Raw genomic sequence first — 22,963 nt, forward strand, 5'->3', positions numbered from 1 at the left:
TACACCAGACTAACACGGCTACATTTCTATTACTAAGAGGATTCTAATGTGAGTCATTACATCAATGTGTGATCTTGGGGGAAAAAGTCACTTGTGTGAGACTGAACATGGAAAAGTATGCAAACCACATGCTGGAATTGAATTGTGTGATGACTAATAGCGTCTCCTTCAGAAAAGAAGTTTTCAAATAATGAGGCTAGCCCAGTCTACCATTTATTTTTAACCATCTTACTTGTATTGTTTGTATTCAGTTTTGTCAACTCCTTGGAAAAAGGCATCATCATCCAAATACTTCAAGAAAAACTATTCCATTTTATAGTATCATTAAAATGACCTTTCATGTGTTTTTTTGTTTTTGTTTAACTCTTCTTGTGCAATATGGTTTCCCATTGCAGTAACAATTTAAAAAAAAACAGAACAAAAAAAAGGCCAAAAAACCTCCCAAAGAATCATTAAAGGAATTTTACAATTGATTTTGAAGGTAGATACATTTCTCATTAGAAATGCCCCCTATGCTAGGAGAGAAATAGGTTTTGTCAGGAAATTCGCATGGACACTATTGGATACTTATGAATCTGATTCTCATTGCACACTTTTACACTAGCTAACACAGTTGGCTTCAGGGCAGTTACTAATAGTTTGCAACAGTGTGAGATCAGAATGAAGCACTTAGAGGGAAGCACTGGTAGCTGCACCAAACAGGGAATAAGCACAAGGCCTACCATCCTCATGTATCAGAGCATAATGCTAACCCTCTGATGTCAGGGAAAGATTTCCTTTCCCCTCATGCCTATGTTGTGTGATATGGGCAAGAGCATTACAAGACATCACGGACCAAAATTTGCTCTCTGTTATACTGGTGTAAATATGGAATAAGCTCCCTTCTTACTCCTTGGAAGACAGGATCACTCCTTGGAAGACAGGATCACTCCAGAGTTACACCCATGTGTTTGAGAGAATATAGCCCACTGTCTCATCTGCCCTGGGAACAGCTCACCAAACTCAGGGCTCTGGGAGATCATTTCCTCACCATTCATATGCTTTGCACAGAGTCACGAGGAAGAGGAGTACAGCAGTCTCACCAGGAAAGCGATGACCTCAGATTCTGCTTCAGGAGCAGAAGAGAGGCAGAACATTTTGGATAGTCAGGAAACCAGAAAAAGTAAGTTACAACTTAGCCCAGAGATCACATTTCCAACCTGAGAGTGTTTTAACGGTCGCAGTTGGATTGGGAAGGGGGGGACGGGGCATTTTCCATTTCCTTTATAAGGTATTAGTTTAATGGTCTAGAGCCGTGGTCCCCAACCCGGTGTCCGTGGGCACCATGGCGCCAGCCGGGCCCTTTACGTGCACCCGTGGAGCAATCTGGGCTGGCCCCGCCCCCAGGCGTGCGGCAGGTGCCAGCCCCGGGCGCATGGCCGGCCCCGCCCCCAGGGGCACCACGCATGCCCTTGCTGGCCCTTGCCAGCCCTGGCCTTGGCCCCGCCCCCAGTGCTGGCCTTGGCCCTGCCCCCAGGGGCGCCGTGTGTGCCCTGGCCCTGGCCCCGCCACATGGAACCTGGGCAGCCCCTGCCCGGGATCGTGACACATGCCAGTGCTGACCTCGGATGTGCGGCGCATGCTTGGCCCTGCCCCCAGTCACGTGGCCTGTGAGTGGCCCCGCCCCCATATGCGCAGCACATGAGCAGCCCTGCCCCCAGGCACCCGGCAGACCCAAAATGTTGGGGACCACTGATCTAGAGCCTGCGGCAGCTTTGCATTACTCCAGTGCATATGAGAATCCTGGGAGGGAAAAGGGCTAGAGAGCCCTTGTAGTGGTTCCTAGGCCACCTCCCTCCTAGCCACCAATGTGAGGAGAGTGGCCAGGAGAAAGAGCAAGACTTAAGAGATCCTGGCATCCTTACTAATTGCTAGCTGCTAGAATTAATCGGGGAAGGGGGGCTTCCGTCAGTGGGAGAAGGTTACACCATCTTCTTGCCACGTGGATGCTGCAGGGGTACTGGAACCATTTTTATACAGGCAGTCCCTGGGTTAAATGGATCCGACTTACATCGGATCCCTACTTACAAATGGGGTGAGGCAACCCCCCACTTCCCCCCCAGCAGACCAGGGAGACGCGGAGCGGCTTCTCAGCAGACACCTCAGCTTGAGAATAAAGGACTGAGGGAAGTGAGGTGTGGGAGAATAAAACTGAGCTCTGGAGAAATGTTTGGCTAGAGTTTCCCCTACAATATGAACCAGTTCCTACTTACATACAAATTCAACATAAGAACAAACCTGCAGTCCCTATCTTGCACGTAACCCGGTGACTGCCTGTAGTGGGGCTGCTGAGAACCATTGAACCAAACTGGAAACACTGTATACGATGGAAACCGCATCAAGCCACCCATAGTTCCAGTACCTATGTGATACTGTACTGGATATGCAGCTGGAACCAGTTGTGCTAAGCCAGCTCAGGAGTGTCATAGAATCATAGAATAATAGGACTGGAAGGGACCTCGAGAGGTCATCGAGTCCAGCCCCCCGCCCTCAAGGCAGGATCAAGCTCCGTCTACACCATCCCTGACAGATGTCTATCTAACCTGTTCTTAAATATCTCCAGAGAGGGAGATTCCACCACCTCCCTTGGCAATTTATTCCAATATTTGACCACCCTGACAGTTAGGAATTTTTTCCTAATGTCCAATCTAAACCTCCCCTGCTGTACTTTAAGCCCATTACTCCTTGTCCTGTCCTCAGAAACCAAGAGGAACAAATTTTCGCCTTCCTCCTTGTGACGCCCTTTTAGATATTTGAAAACCGCTATCATGTCCCCCCTTAATCTTCTTTTTTCCAAACTAAACAAGCCCAGTTCATGAAGCCTGGCTTCATAGGTCATGTTCTCTAGACCTTTAATCATTCTTGTCGCTCTTCTCTGTACCCTTTCCAATTTCTTCACATCTTTCTTGAAATGTGGCGCCCAGACCTGGACACAGTACTCCAGCTGAGGCCTAACTAGTGCAGAGTAGAGCGGCAGAATGACTTCACGAGTTTTGCTTACAACACACCTGTTGATACAACCTAGAATCATATTTGCTTTTTTTGCAACAGCATCACACTGTTGACTCATATTCAACTTGTGGTCCACTATGACCCCTAGATCCCTTTCTGCCATGCTCCTTCCTAGACGCTTCCCATCTTGTATGTATGGAACTGATTGTTCCTTCCTAAGTGGAGCACTTTGCATTTCTCTTTATTAAACCTCATCCTGTTTACCTCTGACCATTTCTCTAACTTGCTAAGGTCATTTTGAATTATGTCCCTATCCTCCAAAGAAGTTGCAACCCCACCCAGTTTGGTATCATCTGCAAACTTAATAAGAGTACTCTCTATCCCAATATCTACATCATTGATGAAGATATTGAACAGTACGGGTCCCAAAACAGACCCTTGAGGAACTCCACTTGTTATCCCTTTCCAGCAGGATTTAGAACCGTTAACAACAACTCTCTGACTACGGTTATCCAGCCAATTATGCACCCACCTTATCGTGGCCCTATCTAAGTTATATTTGCCTAGTTTATCAATAAGAATATCATGCGAGACCGTATCAAATGCCTTACTAAAGTCTAGGTATATGACATCCACCGCTTCTCCCTTATCCACAAGGCTCGTTATCTTATCAAAGAAAGCTATCAGATTAGTTTGACATGACTTGTTCTTCACAAACCCATGCTGGCTATTCCCTATCACTTTATTACTTTCCAACCAAGCTTGGGTAAAACAAGGAAGATCATTTCTAATTCAATCCCATATGGCTGAAACTTCATTGGCCACCACTCTTGCAGTTTATAGCACAGTTCTAAGACAGGGCTCTGTCAGTAGCTCCCCCCCCCCCCCCCCCCCGGTCTTTTGAAAGCCTTCTCTACAGGCAAGAGCCACACATGTAAGTTAAGCATCTTAACTCTGGTTTATGCCATACACATGATTTTTCCCCTGCCTTGTCCATCCTCCGCTCATTACACTGGGCTCAAGGGATCCAAAGCCTCCATACCCCCAGCAATTGTTCAATCTTTTATGGTCACCTTAGAGCTTCCTTTGAATGGCCACCACTGCTATTCCCAGAACGAGGCTATTTAGGACAGACTGCAAAGCTACCTTAGCAGTCCATTTCTCCCAGCTCTGTTCCTTCCAGAACATATTCACTCCCACCTCTTCTAATTCCCTTGTCTCTCACTCCTGTGAGGTATCAGAGGGGTAGCCGTGCATCTGACGAAGTGGGTCTTTGCCCACGAAAGCTATGCTCCTACACTTCAGTTAGTCTATAAGGTGCCACAGGACTCCTCGTCACTCCCGTGAGGCATCCATTTCCCCTTCCACTGTTCCGTTTTACTCTACGGACATTTTTCAAAAAACCCAGATCTCTCTGAAGTGTTTTTCCCTAGTCAAACAAAAAGCTTGAGGGACATTTAGAAAAGTTATACATTTGTATGAGCAATAAAATCTCGTTCCCCAATCAGTTCTGGTCCCTCTGTCCTTTATACAGCAGGGTTTCCAAAAAACGCGAACTCGCACTGAAAAGTAAAAGCAAACAAGCAAAGACTTGGCAAGAGATGAAATTCATAATGAAGCCATCGCAATTCACAGTGACCTACCAAATCCCATCTTATTGCAGGGTGGATTGGCCTTTCAAGAGAGCTTGGTTCAGCACCTGTGATTAATCAGCTGCCTCCCAGGTGGTCAGATGAAAGTCTGCCAAGCTGTTTAGTTGGCTGGGTGACCTGCAAGGATTAGGTAGGTTCCTACCAGACATTTTGGCTCATGGGAAAGTGCCTGGCTTATATTCAACTCTCAGGCAGATGGCTTGGTTGGGGGCTGTAATCCCACAGGGAGCAGGGATGAAAGAGAGAATGGAAACCAGATACTTTCCTTGGATGGCCTGGGAAGTGAGACCCAAGGGGAGCCTCTGGGAAAGGAAAGGCCATAATTTACATGAACTGTTTTATTTAGAGAAATAAAACTAAGTCCCTGAAAAAAAACGAGTAGTCCTGTGGCACCTTAGAGCAGTGGTCTCCAACCTCTTTAACTACAAGACCACTTTTTCAATTTAAGTGTAATGTAAGATCTACCTCAAACCCAAATACCCTTGTCCCACTTCCTTCCTGCCACTGCTCCATCCTTTTTCTGAGGCCTCACGCTGCTCATGCTATCCCCCTTTCCTCTCCCATCCTCATTCACTTTTGCCAGGTTGGAGTGCAGGCTCTGGTTTGGGCCAAGGGGTTTGGAATGTAGGAGCAGCTCTGGGTTTAGCTCAGGATGGGGGATTAGGGTCCATGAGAGGGTTCAGGGTACAAACTCTAGGAAGGAGTTTGGGAGCAGGGGAGCCCATGTCTGGGGCAGGAAGTTGGGTGCAGGAAGGGGCTCAGGACTGGGATAGGGATTCAGGATGCAGTGAGGGCAGAAGGGACACCTGGACATCAGCACCCCCTCCTTCTCCCTCCCACTCTCTGAACAGCAAGCAGGAGGCTCCCAGGGTGGCAGCTCCAAGGCAGAGGGCAGTAGGTGGAGGGGCAACTGAAATGCCAGCACTTGGTAGCTTCCTGGCCAAACCAGACAGGATCACCTGTCAGAAGCTCCAAGATCCACCAGTAGATCCTGATCTACTGGTTGGTGACCACTGCCTTTGAGACTAATAAAAAAAATTACACACACAGTACCATGAGTGTTAGTCTAACTTTAAAAACGAAAGCTTAACATGGCTTCTCTTCTGAAACTTTTTATCCCCGAAGAAAGGGATTGAACTGCTGTGGCTGATGAGAGCTGTCTTGGTCATACAGGCCTGTGAGTTGGCCTATTGGTACACACAGCAATACTTTTCAATGCTGCTGTTCAGACTGAGCACACAGGAATAGATAGGTGATTACCCTGAAGAGCTCAGACTTTTAGGCAGACAACAAAAGGGGTTTTGTGTGTCAAGCAATAAGATTCTTGATGGGCAGCGTTCAGGCGACAGTGGACAATGTAAGGCAGCAAAAGAGGAATTGGTTTTTAAGCTACAGGGTGTGAATAAAAGCTATTGAACCTAATACACTTTCTATATTTTTAAATTAAAAAAAACACCCACTAAATCCTGGGTTCAGACCTAGTACAGGTTAAACCTTCCTGGTCTGGCACTCTTGGGACCTGACTGGTCCTGGATAATGGATTTTGCCAGACTAGGGAAGGACATTTCTGGCTCCCCTGCTACCAGCCCCTTCCAACCCTGGCCCCAGTGCCAGCCTCCTGGCTGACTCCCCCCTCTCACTGGCCTCTGCTGCCCTGTTAGCCCCCGCTTCCCTACAGGGCAGCCCCTCCATCTCCATGCGCACTGGGCTCCAGCTGCAGCACCCCACATGCCCTCTGCCTCCCCAAGCAGCCCTCAGCAGTCCCACTGCCTCCCTGCCCCTATTCCTGCTGCCATACCGGGCAGCCCCACTGCCTCTGCACACTGGGCTCCTGATGCCCTACTGGGCAGCCCCATTACCTCATGTCAGGCTCCCACTGACCCGCCAGCCTGCAGGGCTCCAAGGCACTAGATCTCCACTGGGACTATCTGATCCTGGAACACCTGGGCCAGAGAGTTCCAGTTAAGAGAGTTTCTACCTGTGTACCAATTACAGTCTAGAGGCATTAGCATGAAAGTTTATAAACCCTTTCAAAGAAGACTTGGCACACTAGAATTGCTGGCAAAATCTAAACCATGGTGATTCTACATCATAATATTGTGGCTTGGAAGCCAGTAATAGTTGTTAAATCAATTATTCTTCCCTCCTCCTCCCCCCCAAGAGTTCTGAATCTAATGGAATTTGGATGGCCACAAGTTTTGAATTAACTGGAGCTTAGTCTGTATGGAAGATAGATGCCATGCTTATTGTATTATTGTTTTTTGTTTAAAGAACTCACCATGTCTCCTCTGAACTAAATAACTTCAGCATTCTACATTTACTTTTCCTGGTTCCTTTCCTTGTGATTGATGTGCCCTACAGGTCTCGATTTCACCCACCCACCCACCCACACACACACACACACACACAATAGCTGTGTGATGACTGGCTGAAGGCTAGGGTTGGAGGACTAGTAGATTGTTACAGTTAAACAGGGTTTTGGAGCATTTCCAGCTGTGGCATTTCCACAGCAAAATACTCAGTCCAGGGATTCAAATATCTCTATTAGCATGGCCACTTCTAAACAGGGATGATTTTGAAGGCCACCTCACATTGATATATACCAATCACATTGATAATGTTGTAAGAACCCCAAGGCAACCACAGGAATTGTACACATGGAAAAACCATAACAGGACAGTTCTAAATGTATATGCAACTGCTTTTAAATGAAATTTAGCAGCTGAAAGCAAGGAGCAGAGGTAGCATGATGATATCAACTAGCTGTTAACACTATACCAGCAAGTGTCTTGTGGACACCTATCCACTGACTCTTTAGTGTGATATATGATAACAAGATTGAACAAATGCTCATTCTTGGGAAACACAATAACTCAGTTATATAAATCTCCTGGAGACCTCACGTTCAAAAGGTGTAATTTCTATAGATGAAGCAGAACAAACAGGAACATGCATGTCTAATTCAAGCAATACAATCATCATTTATAGACTAAAAAGCCTGAAAAATTCCACAGAAGACTTCCAGACTTGATAGCATTTCCAGACCAAACTTGCCCAGAGAGGTCAAGAGAACTAGGATACAAGCTTTATGGCAGTAGAACAAACATGTCCATATTTATTCTAAATTGTCATGGAGAGAATGAACTTTAAGGTGTGCACATTCATACCACGTTATGAATAATTTATTCTGCTTGGATGGAGGTTAGTGGGTCTGTCTTTTCTGCCATGGTCCCCACTCCTGAAGTGAGGACTGCCTCCAGGTGTCACGTTAACTAATTCTACCTTCAATGTGCAAATAGCAACATGCTGCCAAGACAGTCTCCATTCCCAAAGAGCAGATAGCCCCATTTGGATGAATTTTGTTTGCAGTTTTAAAACAGCTGAGCCGACCAGCTGTGAGCCTGTGTGACAGTTTAACTTCCAGAGTCCCCTCGAGGGCAATCCTAGCCTGTTTCTGAAGTCAATGGGAGTTTGGCCAGAAATTCAATGAGGCTAGGAAGTCATCCTTTATGTCCAGCAATAGAAGGCATAGAACAGTTGAGACAAGCTTAACAAGAGTATTACAAAAAAGATGCAATGATCCATTCCTTTATTGGCAACTATTTCTTTGTTCCTAACTCCTGCTCTCTAGGGTCTCATTCTTTTTTTCGTTTAGTTGGTTTATTAGGAGTCCCAAGGAAAAAGCTGTAAGAGGGAAGTCATTCACTGCACCTTTAATTTGGCGGTATATTTTTGCTGCACTTTTCTCTTGGCCTGCTGCCTACACAGCATCCCTCCCTCTGGTCAGGAATAGGGGAGCCATAGCTTCCTGCAATAGTATCTCTAACCAGCCTATCTGTTTTGAACTCAAAGCCAGGTCTTTGTGCTCTCTGCTGGCCAGTGGGCATACAGAAATGGGCACTGTCAAGTCAAGCCATGTTCCTTTTTCTCCTGCCTAGCACTTTTTAAAATGCAGCCTGGCAGGAGATGGTGGTACTCATGGGCTGTTCCATTCCAATGCACCAGTGCTGACACAATCAATGGATCTTATTTGTGTTGGTTTTACAAAGTCTCTGGCTGCATTTCAAATAAGGCCCTTGCCTGCCAGCCTTACTTCAACTGCAATCTATTGTGTGTGTAGTGCCATTGTTTCCCCAGGGGTAATTTAGAAACCCCAGTTCAGTTAGGCACCTAAGGACATGCCTGACTTTAAAGCTTGTGAGTAGTCCCATTGGCTTCAGTGGGATTACTCACTTGCAGAGTCAGGCACACGCACAAGGCCCCTTCTGAGTCAGGGCCAAAGAAAGTGATTTACTGGGAGAGGGCTGGTATTGGAACCTTTCAAAAGCATTGTGATTGCACACATCAGAAGCCAACCAGTTCCAAGGATTTACACTGAGAAATAGCAATGACAACTAGGGACCCTTGCATTCATATAGCCACCAGAGAAACGCCAAGAATCGTTGCTGAATAAACATGACTTAGCTCTAGGAGAAATTCCAGCATCAGCACGGCTGGTAGAAAGAGTCACCAAAAGGTTGGCAAATAAATACTCAAACATGACCCCATAGAGAAGAATACAGCAATCTCACCATGTTTAACTGAATGCTGGTATATTTCTAAAAATGTTTGCAAATCAACATTATAGCTCTACTATTTGCCACAAAACACAAAAACACTGACCTGCATGCTCTAGGCCTTCTGACATTATACCAAAATTAATTCCCAGATATCTAAAGTGCAGCAGAATAATTCAGCAATAACCCACTATCAGCAAACAATGCTACTCAAAAAAAATCAATTTACCCTTTGCCCCCTCTTATGCAAAGGTCAAAGAGAACAGTTTGCAACTGAACCACAGGGTGAAAGTTGTTTGTATCCTTTTATGAATGCCATGCACACATGAATAGAAATCAGGTTCATTCAGAAACACAAAAAAGGGCTAAATTCAGTGACTCTCAGTCACGAAAAATAATTCAACTGGTTCTAATCTCATTTATGAGAAATTTATGTGGCAAATATTGTAGAGGTATTCTGCAGTCCTTGGGGGTTGTACATTAGTGTCTATTAGTAGTAGTAATATTAGTTTTAAGGATGTAGAATGATGTGTTGTTCCACAGCTGTACCACAGAACACAGTGGCATAAGGGTATGTCTATACAGCAAAGTTATTTTGAGATATCAGAGGTAATCCCAAATAGCTATCCCACGTCTTTTGAACACATCCGCTATTTCAAAATATAGCGGGACGTGCTATTTCACCATCCCTGTAAACCTCATTGCATGAGGAGTAAGGAACGGCTTGAAATAGCACTGTATTTTTGAAATTTGGCACTGTGTAAACAGCACCAAATGACGAAATAAGCTATTTCGTAATACTCAAACTAAGCTATGAGTTTAGGGTGCTGTGTAGACACACCCTAAATGTGCACCAATAGGGCAATGAAAACATAACCTCTTAAAAAAAAGTTTAACATCATTGATCCTGAACTGGACCACAAAATCTGGATGCTTGGAGATTTGTAGCTCTGCATCAGGACTCTGTGGTTCTAGCCCATCTCTATAAGAACTAGCAGTGAAGGAAACGATTCACTGCCTCATGACAGGGTCCAAGAATGTATATTAGAAATACATAAACTGATAATTGATCCAAAGAAATGGACACATCTACACTTCACATTTCATGGAAGAGGGTTCATGAGAATATCTGACAGAAATTATAGCCAAATGGTTACCTGGAAAACAAAAAACCAGAAAAACTCCCCCCCCCCCCCCCCCATGAGAAGTAGAGAAATGTTACTGCTGTAAACCAAGTCCTCCTCATGAAAGTTTACAGAGTCTAAGTGCTTATGAGGGCTATAATGTCCATTAGAGACATTGCTGAGACTCCCTGACTCATTTGTCATCATTTCATGCAGACAAGCTGGCTGCATTATATGGATGTGCACAGGTAAAACTATTGGACATTATTTCATATTTGGCCTAAACCAGTCCACAGTATTCACTATTAGTCAGAAATTCAGACCATATTAATAATGCTCAAGCTTAGAACACCCCTCCCCCCCAAAAACCATTACCATAGATAACTCAGCACAGCACCCTTACAGCATCTACCTTAATGTGTTATCCTGGGCAGAGACATGAAGGGAGAGAGCTAGAGACTACGCAACCACAATGCTGCTGATGGGGCTGAGGTAGTGAGCAATCCCAGACTAGACAGAGGCAGTGACCTCACAGAGGCTTGTGGCATAAGGCAGGCAAGACTTCTTTGGTTAGCTAGGCATTCAATACAATAAATAGCCAACTAGTCTGTGTGTTTCAGTTACACTGTGGTTGTGCTTTGATTCCTACTGATTGTATGGATTGATTAATAAGTAGGTTAACTGTATGACTGTGCTGTCTGTTTCATACTGTATGAATTTTTAGAATCCAGGTACACCCTATTTCTATTGTAATTACTTTATCATTAGTTAACCTGGCTACACAAAAAACCACCAATGGGCTGGTAGTGCTACCAGACCATTTGTTGTTTTTTTTTCCTGTAATCGACTAACTCCGCTACTCCCGGAAGCCCCTGGCTACATAAATTAGTGGTAATTATTCTCAAAAAGAATGACCACAATGTATTTGTAGTCACTGCACTGTTAGGTGTAACCATTATACCTTTGATATGTACATTCATATTCCAACAACTCACTTATTTTTCTATTTCCAGGCCCACCAAGTAAAGGAGAAAGTGTTCTTGTAGAAGCTGAACGATTCTCTCAAGCACAATCAGAAGGTTTAACACTTCTACAAATAAATACACCTTCTGTTGAAAATACTTTCCCCCCCCCCGATATACTGGGATCAAGTCACCTCTCAGTTTTCTTTTGAGAAGCTATACAAATCAATGTCTAAGTCTCACTGCCAGGCATTTTCTCCAGTCTTCAAATCATTTGGAGCTCTCCTCTCTAAATCCTTTCCAATTTTTCAACATGCTAGCATCTCTCTCAGATATTTTCACTGTAGGGAGACAGCCCACTTCCCCATCGTCACTGTGACCCTTGCAGAATTTCCTGTCCACTCTTTGTAATATGGAGTCACCAGTGACAATTGCTTTTCTTCTCAGGAATATTGAATAACCTCTTCCTTAGCTGCTTACTTCATACTGTAAGGACCAATAGAGGAGCCTGGCACTCAAGAACTACTGGAAGTGCCATAAGAGGACTTTCTGGCTCTCAAAGAAATTGTTGGAATGAGATTCAAGCAGTGACAAGGACACCCAGCAAGTAAATCCTCTGTAGCTTTTTATTCCCAATCCTCCAGAGAGGTTTCTTAGTGTATTTGCTGAGTAACTAACAGTGATTTAGTAGTTCTAACTGGGGGGGATTGCCATTTGGTTCTCCCCCCCCTTCTTGGCCACAAACTGCCAGCTGGGTTTCTTCTCTCCCCACTTCTAATTGCTGATCCTGCCTCCTATTGCTGCTGTTGAAAGACTTTTGCACAAATATCTACAAGTTTGCTTAACCGAAAGAAGGTACTGGATATTAATGTTATGGATGGACTTGGAAAATGACTTACGTGGACTAAATCTATTTTAAAAAAATGCCATGTGTGTTTAAAAATCCTTGATTGTCACCAGGAATGTATTAAATAAAAAAAAAGCATAAGATAGGAACTCTCTGCAGTGTCTTTTAAAAATGTATTGATGCAGACACAGTAATCAGTGAGAATTGTGGCTTCTCAGCCACCTCACAGTTAAGTTCTGACACAGCATGTTTTTACTACATTATTAAGTCATATTTCAGAAGGCATAGCAGAGTTCTCCCCCCCCCCCTCCCCCTAAAGGAAGAGAGGAAAATTTACCCAGTGTAATGGGGAGTTAATTTATTCTGTTAAAGTGAAACCAGAGTTACACAAAAGTTCGCTGAGTGGAACCAGGATTATACCCATTTTGCAGACCTCAACAAGAGTTTCTACCAATCATGATTGAGTTTAAAACAGGTAGCACTGCCTATATGATTGCCTTGCCAGACATTTCCCACTATAAGTTGGGATTTTTAGTTGTAATTTTGCTTAACTTTAATGGTTTGGGCTGAAATTTCCCATGCTAAGTGTTTCAGGTTGAACATTTTTGGAAAATTTCAACAAAAATGGTTAAGCCTTTTCAAAGAATGAGATTAAGGAAAAGATACATGTTTTTTACCCAAGCAAACATTCATACAGGTGATTAGATAAGAAGTTCTAGCATGCTTTTGAGCAAGTGATTGAAATTTAGTGGTGTTGGGAAAGGTGGTGTCTGGATGTCAGGGACATGCTCTCAGCTGTTCTCATGGAAAATTGCCCAAATTTTCCAAGTGATAAAGCTTTGCAAAAAATCTCAGTTTGCACAGTCAGTAGAGATGTGTAAGAATCTGACATCTAAACTCTATAGATCAGTGGTCTAACCTTTTTAAGCAGGAGATAACTTTTTGAATTTAAGTGCAATCCAGGATCTACCTCAAACCCAAACACCTTTGTCCCGCCTCCTTCCCACCCCTTCTGAGGCCCCGCCTCGGCTCACCCCATCCTCCTTCCATTCCCCACCCTCACTCACATTTATCAGGGGGGGGGCAGAGGGCTGGAGTGTGGGGGAAGGGCTAATGGGTTTGGAGTGAGGGAGGGGTTCTGAGCTGAGCCTGGGGCAGAGTTGAGGTGCACAATGGGTGTATGGCAACTCAGGGCTAGGGCCAGAGTAGGGGTAAGTCTGACTTATTCACCACCACTCAGAAGCCACCTGTGCCCAGCTGGAGCCTGCATTCCAAACCCCAGCCCCACTCCTGAACCCCTCCTGCATCCCAAACTCTGCATCACTCCCAAAGGCAGCCAGAGATCTCTCTCCATCCCTGCCCTCCCCCTGCATGCTCAGTGGAGATAGGGTACAGGGTGGGGGGGAAGGCACCTTGACATCAGCACCCTCAGGGCCGGTCCACAACATTTTGGCACTTGAGGCAGGGAGTTCAAATGACACCCCCCCATATCCCCTTGCTTGGGCCAAAACTTCGAAAGATCTCAATTCTGCCTTCTTCCTGTTCTACTCCTCTCATGGTACTGCAGAGAGAATACATATGCACAAGCAGCAGACAATTTTCTACACTCTGGGTCCTTGGGGGGGGGGGGGGGGGGAAGAGAGAAGAGGGGCGTCACTGTCTGGCACCTGAGGCGGCTGCCTCAGTTTGCCTCATGGTAAGGCCAGCCCTGAGCACCCCCTCCTCTTCCTGTGTTCTGCACAGCAAACAGGCTCCGGGGTGGAGCAGCGCCAAGGCAGAAGCAGCAAAGCAGTGCTGAGATGGGCAGATAAAGTGTCAGCACTTGACAGCCTCCTGGCCAAACCCGTCAAGATCACCTGTGAAAGGCTCCAAGATCTACCAGTAGAGTCTGATCTACTGGTTGGTGACCACTGCTATAGATTCTCACCTACACTAAGCATGTGCCAGATCAGGGATGGCTGAGCAAGATTTTTCCCTGCAATTTCTCCAACCAGCTGTTGAAGTCTTTTAGGCAGAACTGAGAGTAGAGAAACCCTCCTTTCTGTCCTCTCAATGCTCCTCCTGCTGGCACCCAGGAAATGGGGCAAAGGATCACTCATTTTTAAACTTACCAACCAACATGGATACCTCTCAGGCTACCTCTACACTGTGGCTGCGTCTAGACTGGCAAGTTTTTCCGCAAAAGCTGTCTACACTGGCCACTTGAATTTCCACAAGAACACTGACGATCTCATGTAAGATTGTCAGTTCTTGCGGAAATGCTATGCTGCTCCCGTTCATGCAAAAGCCCTCTTGCGCAAATGCTTTTGTGCAAGAGGGCCAGTGCAGACAACATAGTATTGTTTTGCGCAAAAAAGCCTCGATCGCGAAAATGGTGATCGGGGCTTTCTTGCGCAAAACTGCGTCTAGATTGGCACAGACACTTTTCCGCAAAGGCACTTTTTGCGGAAAAGCGTCCATGCCAATCTAGATGCGGTTTCGCGCAAATGCTTTTAACGGAAACGTTTTTCCGTTAAAAGCATTTGCGAAAAATCATGCCAGTCTAGATGTAGCCTGTGTGTTTGTGGAAGAGGAAATGCAAATGGAGCACTTATTTGCATATCTTTAATCTTTTTTGTGGAAGAGGTTTTTGCGATAAAAAGTCCTGTGTACCTGGGGCTATTTGTCAGGGAAACAAAAACAACAAAAAACCCTTTTGCACCAGAGCCTGTAAACCTCATTTTTTGAAGCACTCTTGCACAAAAGGGTTCTCTCCCCAAACAAATGGTCCCATCTACACAGGGCTTTTTAATTGCAAAAAAACCCTCTTCCACAAAAAGGATTGGAAGATACGCAAGTGAGCACTCCATTTGCATTTCCGCTTCTGCAAGAAACACAGTGTGGACATAGCCTGAGCGTATTAGTACTTCATTATCCCACCTAGGCTTTGGGAGGATGAAGACATTAAAGACTGGGAGTTGTTTAATACTATAGTAATGGTGGCCATCTAAATATTTCAGCTGACTGGGAAAAAGGGCGAGAGGGAGATTGGGTTTGGGAGGTGGGAGAAAACAGAGGCACACTGCTCAGCCAAGAAGCAGGTGAGACAGTACTGGGGCAGGAATAGTCTGGCAGGAATGGTGCCAAGGGGTCAGGCATGGAGGAGGGGTGGGTGGGGGAGGAAGAGGAAACAGGCAATATGGCCTTTTACCCATCAGAGCAATCTTTCCTAGAACCTGGAATGGAACCCAATATTCCTAAGTCTCACCCTTCCTCTGCTGTCAGTAATTATTTGTGAAACCCACTAGCAAAGTGTGCTTCAGCCCCCTCTAGCGCTGGCCTGCCAAGAGGATGATAACGTGCTACTGCTATCGCTTAGGTCATTAGCTCAAGTGGATGGAAAGATTGTAGCCTGATGTCCCATGTAGGGCTCAATGGGATGCTACCTGATGGATTTTTTTAGCCTATGAAGTTACACATAAAAACTATGTTAGAAGAATGAAGGTTGCAAAGTGGACCACTAGAAAGTTAAGAAATAGCCAGAATTAAGGTTGCTTATTCGACCTTTATTCAAGTCCTTTGCTTCTATTCATGATATGGTCTTTCATTTCAGGAGCACACTCCTGGCTCTCCCACTCAGAACCTTGCTTCATTCAGTGCACAGGATGGTCAGTATATAACAAAAGTTCACTGTATTCCAGGTCTCAACATACTCTATGCTTCCAGAATCTGTAACTCCATTGTGCATAAGCTGCACAGTGGCAGATACAGGAGACTAGAAAGCCAACATTGTATCTTATTTCCTCATCATGGACCTAGGACTTCCAGAATAGCAAGAGAAAGGATTTCCAGAGAGTGACTGTCAATTTTCTATAAAGACATGTTGTTTTAATTACATTGTTTTGTATTTGCTAACCAAAGAGTTATTTGCTGCAGGATATTTTTCCTACTAGGCATCTCTCAAATCTTCAAGCTTATCAGAAATAATCACTTAATATGGACAATTTTCTAATGACATAATAGGGTGCTTCCTCTTTCCAATTAATGTTTTAGTAATCCCCTCATATCTTTAGTAGAGGAGAATAGTTATTGAAGCTCTATAATCCATTAAACTTCTTCAGTGAAGATCACTGTCCTGAAATATCCAAGTGTCCCATGCAGATTGAGTACTACAGATTTACTATACTATATTTAACATATAAAATATTCAGTATCTGACCATTAAAGGCTGGAGCATAATTCATTTAAACTGGACTGTTTTCAGTAAGACTCCTCAAGTAATCATTAGTGAACCTGAATATAGACTGTGTGGTAAAGAGTTAACTGTTCTGAACTTCCATAGGTATTTTGTTCTGTGATTCATTGCCAAGGCCATTATATGATACAGAATTACTAAGACACTAATAAAAATACACATCATGTCCAAGATTTGAGAGGCTTTGTATGTATCCAGACATTTGTGCATGGAGCTCTAAATCACTACTGTCCAGATCCACAAGTGTATTTGGGTGCCTACACTCCAGATTTAGGGGCTTGAACCTGAGTTTAGACACCTAAATCCCAGTCCCTGTTTTGGTTCCACTGTGGTTCATGAACCCCCAGCAGAACCCCATGGCTGCCTAAATTCATTCTGTGTCTTAAGTTTCTGTGGTAGGAGTTCCCCAAGTGCCTATGTTTCTGCTTCTGATCACGCACAGTGCATGCAGTATTCCTTGCTGCCGTTAGCTATATTCTGCCAAAGCTATGGAGTGATTCACAAGCCAGCACAAGATTAGCATTCAGCCTACCCTTCCCTTCCCTCCCCAGGCTCAAGCTACTCTGGGGAAAAGTGTCTCTTCAAAAATTGCTTTTGATGCACCCTATGTGGGGTGGCTGAGGAGCCAACACCACTGACTTGGGTCTGGGGAAGGGACAGGACACGTTGCTGCAGCTAGACTGGGGCTTCTCTGGACAGTGTGTGTGTGTGTGTGTGCGCGCGCGCACGCGCGCACAGGGTGCTCCTATGGGCAGATGTGGGACAGGGCTGTGAGTGGCCCCAGGGTCCTCCGTTTGAGGGGTACGCTTGGTTTTTGCCCCCCCTCCCCAGAGTGAGAAGTGGGGATTGGCCAAGGGGGATGGGTTGGCAGCCCATTGATTGTTTTGTCCTGGGGCCTGGAATTGCTGTCGGTGAAAATGTTCAAGTCAAATCAAGATGCAGAAAAGCTCAGTTCAGCAAGGAAATTCCTGCCCAGGGAAATAAAAGTATAAGGAAAAGTTGTTATAACTGACTTTCAATCTTACATCAGGGAAATTTTGTACAACTTCCAATCTCAAGTGAGCAGTTTTCTATTCGTAGCCTCCCATCCAACGCATAAGGGTGTATCTACACAGCAGAGTTATTTCAGAATACCAGGGGTATCCCAAAATAGCTACCCTGTGTCTTTGGAATGCATCCGCTTCTTCAAAATATAGCAGACACTATTTCGTCGTCCCTGTAAACCTCATTCTATGAGGAGTAACAAATGGCTCAAAACAGCGCTTTATTTTGGAATTTAGCACTGTGTAGACAGCTTATTTTGTCATTTGGCGCTATTTCAAATAGACTTGAATTAAGATACATAATTTGCATAGCACAAATTGTGTATCTTATTTCAAGTTTGGGTGCTGTGTAGTCACACTCTAAGTCTGCGTCTAGACTGCAAGCCTCTTTCAAAAGAGGCTTTTTCAAGAGAGACTTTCAAAAGAAGCTTTTTCGAAAAAGAGCACCCAGGCAGGCTGGATGCTCTTAAAAAAAAAAAAAAAAAAAAAAAAAGCAGTTTGCATTACATAGCACCTTTTTTCAAAGGAGCACTTCCAAAAAAAAAAAAAAAAAAAAAAAAAAGGCATTATTCCTCATGAAATGAGTACCGCCGTTGGAAGAAAAGCACTGTTTTCGATTTAGTTTCAAAAGAATGCGGCTGTAGTCTAGACACAGGTGAAGTTTTTTTGAAAAAAGGCTACCCTAGGGCCGCTCGCAGCCTAAGACAGTCACAGTTAACTGTTTCATCAGTAGATTTATGACAAATCATTTGTTCACAACTGATTTTAGTTCATAGCTGAACAACTCTTGATCCGGCCTACCTGTGTTCCTAACTGAAATCCATATAATTAGTCTCTGTGAGCAGCAGAGTGCTTTTTACAGCTTCATGGCAAAGGGCAGTCTAGAAATTAGTTTTCTGTAACCTGCCAGCCTCAATGGCCTGGCTTGAAACACCTGCGAAAACCAATGCATTTTTATGAGCATCATGCTATGCTAACACTCTTATTTTTCACTCCCTGAAGACATTCCTGGGTATGTTTAGTCAGTTTCAGTCATGTAGCAATAGCAAGAAAACCAGGCTTAACTTATCAAGTGGCGAGCCAAGTGTCATCTTCTCTAGATACAGTCAGTCCAGGGTGGGGAGGGAAAGGGGCAGCTACCCTGGGACATGGAGATTGAAAATGGTGCAAGATTCCTGGCTGGCACCAGAGCCATGGGCCCTTCAAACTGCCATCTGGGCCTCAGGTAGAGCTAGCCTCCCCAAGCCAGCCTTTCAGGGCTTCCTGACGCTTCTGCGTGAGGCCCAGACCTGTCCTCCCTCCCCTCAACCTTGGTTGTGGGACCTGGCAATTCTGTCAGCAGCCCTGAGTAAGACCAAAAAGAAGAACAACCATACTGTGTCAGACCAAAGGCCAAATTAGACCACTGTCCTGTCTTCCAACATGCCAATGCCAGATGCTCCAGAAGAAAAGGTAATCAAATGACCTATCCTACAGTAGCTTCTGTTTGCCTGAAGCTGCGAATTGGTAAGGATACCACCCTTTGGAACATTCCTTTAGCTATTCATTCACGAAAAACTACGGTCCCTTTCTGTGTAAACAATTTGGTGCACAGTGCAACGGCAGATAAATAATTGAGACGTATCTAGATAATCTTGGCAAGTGACTCAAACTCACATGCTGCGAAATAAAAAACAGCCAACATCCTTCCCCTGAGGATACCGCCCACCTGAAATAAAGGAAAATTACTTTTCGACCCCACATATGGCGATCAGTTAGACACTGAGCATATGGGGGGGGGGAAGCCAGTCAAACCCCTGAAATAAAGAATGTTTGGTCCCTTCTCTGCAGCAGAGATCATCCTGAATGGGTTCTGAATGCTGCTGGGGGGAGGGGGGGGAAGGAGGAGGAGGGAGGACAGAACAAAAAACCCCACTCCTAGAACAGTCTAGGAGGGAAAGATCACTTCTTGACTCTGGCAGGGTTTTTTTTGGCTTTACAAATTTGTCTTTTTTTTTTTTTTAAAACCGTCTGGCAACCCTACAGGTGAGCCGGGTGGTCACCCGAGTCCACCAATTAGTTATGACCGGCCCTGCATGAGCCTTAGGAACATTAGCCATAAACTCAGAGCCCTGCCCCTACTCCACCACCGCTATCACAAACACTGCAGTCAAAATTGCATGCAGTTTTGTTCTGTTAAAATTAAGTGGTTTATCTTAAAAGGAGAAAATGAAGTATAGAAAAAGTTAGGTGCCTTATCCAGGATCAAATAAGTCAAAAGAACCAGGAGTAAAACACAGATGGAGCCCAGTTCTCAAGATTGAAGTCTCACTTGTAACTTTTAAGGCCTGGTCTACACTAGGACCTCTAGTCTGAAATTAGTCCTTCAAGGTCGAATTTGTAAGTGATAGTCCACATTACCAAACCCATTATTCCAGAATAAAGGTCTGCAGAAATCAGACTCTATAGACCTGCTTTTCATGGAGGAACAATACTATTCCCAAACTTGTAAGTCTGAAATAATGTTAGTGTGGATGCTCCGGTGCCACTAATTTCAATTTATTAGCCTCCAGGAGGCCTCCTGCAGCGCCCCCACGTGCTTCCTGGGACTGAGGTAACGCATCCACATTAATGGAGCCTGCCTTGTATTACATTGGATTCTTCCCTGCAATGAAGACATGGAACTTCAAATTTGTAAAAATAGGGTGTCTAATTTAGTAAATTGGAAATAATTCCATGTCTGCACTAGAAGAATAACAATGTCCTGTGAGAAGGAAATAGGAACCCAGGAGTCCTAGACCTACTGGCTTGCTTCAGCATAACCATGCTCAGCATACTGTATAAACAGATTAGCTCCAGTTTAAAAAACCTAATTTAGGTTTTATCAAAGTGATCAGTTAGGTGGACAGCTCTGGAAAAATGAAGCACTCCAATAAGACATGGACCTAAACTTTTAGTTCCATACTCTGTAGCAGTCCCAATCTGAACTCTTTCCCTGAGACCCATCTCTTCACAAAACAAGCAGATCATAGCATAGGTACAGGGAGCAGTGTAAACTTTTCCTCACTGGTCCAGTCATCAACTGTGTTTTAGAGGAGCCACCTATAGGGGGAAAGGAAATAATTCTATTTCAGTTGTTGACCTTTCAATGTCTTTCATGACCCCCATCATTACTCCAGACCTATACCTATGTAATTCCATAGACACGAAAGGAGTTGCTAGTATAAATCTAAAGCATTATTTGGAGTAGAATTTAACCCATATTTTCTGCTTCATGAAACTAACTATGTTCCAATAATATAGACATTTTTGCAGCACCACAGAAAGTTTAGCAAGGGAAAAATTGCTGCCCCAGAGGATATCAAAACCAAAAGGAAAAAAGAACTCCAAACTGAAATGAAGCAAAGACAAGTGTTCTCATTGACCATTAAAAAACCCCCCCGGGGGGGGGGGGGGGGAGGGAGAGGGGAAGAGAAACACACAACACCTCATTTCCATTTCAAATGTTTCATGTTTTTCATTTGCTTGAGTCTACTTCTGAAGAGCAAAGAGATTCTGCTAAAATATGGGGGTTTTTTTACCCCTGAACTATGGGGACAGCTACTCAAGTAGTCTAGGGTACTTTAAGCAAGAACCTTGATTTTTTTCAGCAGCCACTGCCCTTTCAATGAGACATCCTTGGTGGGCTTATATGCATGACAAAACAAGATGAAAAAACCCCCCACATCTTACCCAATCCAACCTGCCTTACTCAGGGATGCCAGTGGCCATTATGACATAGCAAAGTTTGCAATATTGGGTGACTCAGAATCAGATTAGTGCTGCTTCAAACCTCAAAGAACTTCCCAATAACCAGAGGTCATCTGGCAGGGCAATTGAGGGAAAAAAAAATAATAGGCTGGAGGCAAGAAGTTTTCTAACAGTCAAACTACTGATATCAGGGATGCGACAATCACAGTAGCTCCTGGAGCAGCCCCTAAGCTAATGCATACTCTTTGGTCAGAGCTAAAAGACTCTAGCCCTTAGTTATTGAGACACATATTACCGACTGAAATCATACAATAGTGAATGTATATTAATATGCAACTTTGACACAAATCAGTGTATTTGCTTGGTCAAACTATATTTGAAAGTACACAGTCACTGATTAATTAAGAGTCTGGTGTTTGAACAACTTCAACAATCCAACTGTATAGGAAGTCAGTCTAATAATAGTAGTAGTCTTTTCTATACTTTCTATGTACATGAGATAATTTGTTGTAACCTACTTTTACAACTTTCACAAACTAGCTATACGTTAATTAGCACCCCAGGGTACATGTTACTAGTGCTGCTAAGCAAACATTTTCTAAATAATCTCCAGATGTTCAAATTGTCATGGGATAGCATGGCACAGATAAAACAGACAAGATGTTATGTTGTATGTAAGCAGAGGACCAGAGCTAATTCGCTTCTTGGTACACTCAAAACTTCCAAGTGTGCAAGAAAAATCAGAATTAGGCCCAAAATATCCAGTAATTACCAAATAGTAGTTATAGATGAATCCCCCAATTCTGTATAACTTTATATCTACACTAGATTATTCCTCACATTAGAGCTGATGTGTTGCCTTAGTTCAGAGTTACCAAGCAGCGTTGATCTAGTTTTGACAAGTTACCAAATACTGTTTATAAAAAGCACCTGCATTTGAGTATCAAAATGATGGAATCTATTTTCCTTGTCCAATAAAAATATAGTCCATCCAATAGTTTTATCACCACAATCTTTTGTCAACTTTTTGGAAACACAATAAATATATTTTAAGTCATTGATGAGCATCCTTCCCAGAAAAAGCCCTGGATGCTGCTGGTCTTCCATACTCAAGTTGAGTTAATACCTATTCTAGACTAAATCTGGAGTAAGAATGTATCATGGGAGGCCATCATGCCAAAAGCCTAGCTACAAGCACCTATGATCAGCTATAAGAGATACATGAAAAGAGAGGAAAGCAAGTGACCATGGATAAAGTAACTGAAACTAGAAAGTTATAAATACAGTCCCAGGCTAGATCTTGAAAATCCATATTACAATCATTTATTTATGAGAAAGCCTGTGTGTTAATACTCAAACAGAACTAGCAGAATTTTAATTGGGGGAATAAAACAATATTTATTTAAACATTTATTGTGAAGGCAGAATTAGTTTAGGTTACATCTACACTGCAATGCTATTTCAGGGTACTGGAGTATCCCGAAATAGCTATCCCATGTCTTAACAGCAAGCCTGTTATTTCAGGCTCACTATTCCGATATCCCCATAAACCTCATTCTATGAGGAGTAAGGGACATTTTGGAACAGTGTGTTATTTTGAAGTTTGGCATGGTGTAAACTGTGCCAAATTTCAAAATAAGCTATTTTGAAATAAGATACACACTTTGAGTTACACAAACTGTGTATCTTATTTCAAGCTACGGTACAGTGTAGGTACATCCTTACTGTCCTTAGCTACTAAAGTGGTCTACCACACATACACACAGTTCTCCAGATGGAATGTAATTATCGGCTTTAGTTGTATGCTAGTCCACTAGCCAGGTGG

General features: G+C 43.9%; 1 protein-coding gene across 6 annotated transcripts in view; it reads right to left on the reverse strand.

Moving 5' to 3' along the window:
• Nucleotides 1-22,963, reverse strand: part of C2H7orf78 (chromosome 2 C7orf78 homolog) — a 65,512-nt gene that overhangs the window by 23,705 nt on the left and 18,844 nt on the right. Inside the window, exons 1-2 of one of the 6 annotated variants that reach the window (XM_075922301.1) lie at nt 10,736-10,812; nt 6,503-6,586 (exon numbers count right to left, since the gene is read on the reverse strand). The exons of 4 other annotated variants lie outside the window; for them this stretch is intronic. The gene's annotated coding sequence lies outside the window, so the exon portion shown is untranslated. Of the gene's footprint in view, nt 1-6,502; nt 6,587-10,735; nt 10,813-22,963 lie in introns of those variants that run through there. One more of the 6 variants, XM_075922303.1, reaches the window with a different exon arrangement.

This window comes from Pelodiscus sinensis, chromosome 2, assembly GCF_049634645.1.
Source record: "Pelodiscus sinensis isolate JC-2024 chromosome 2, ASM4963464v1, whole genome shotgun sequence".
NCBI lineage: Eukaryota > Metazoa > Chordata > Testudines > Trionychidae > Pelodiscus > Pelodiscus sinensis.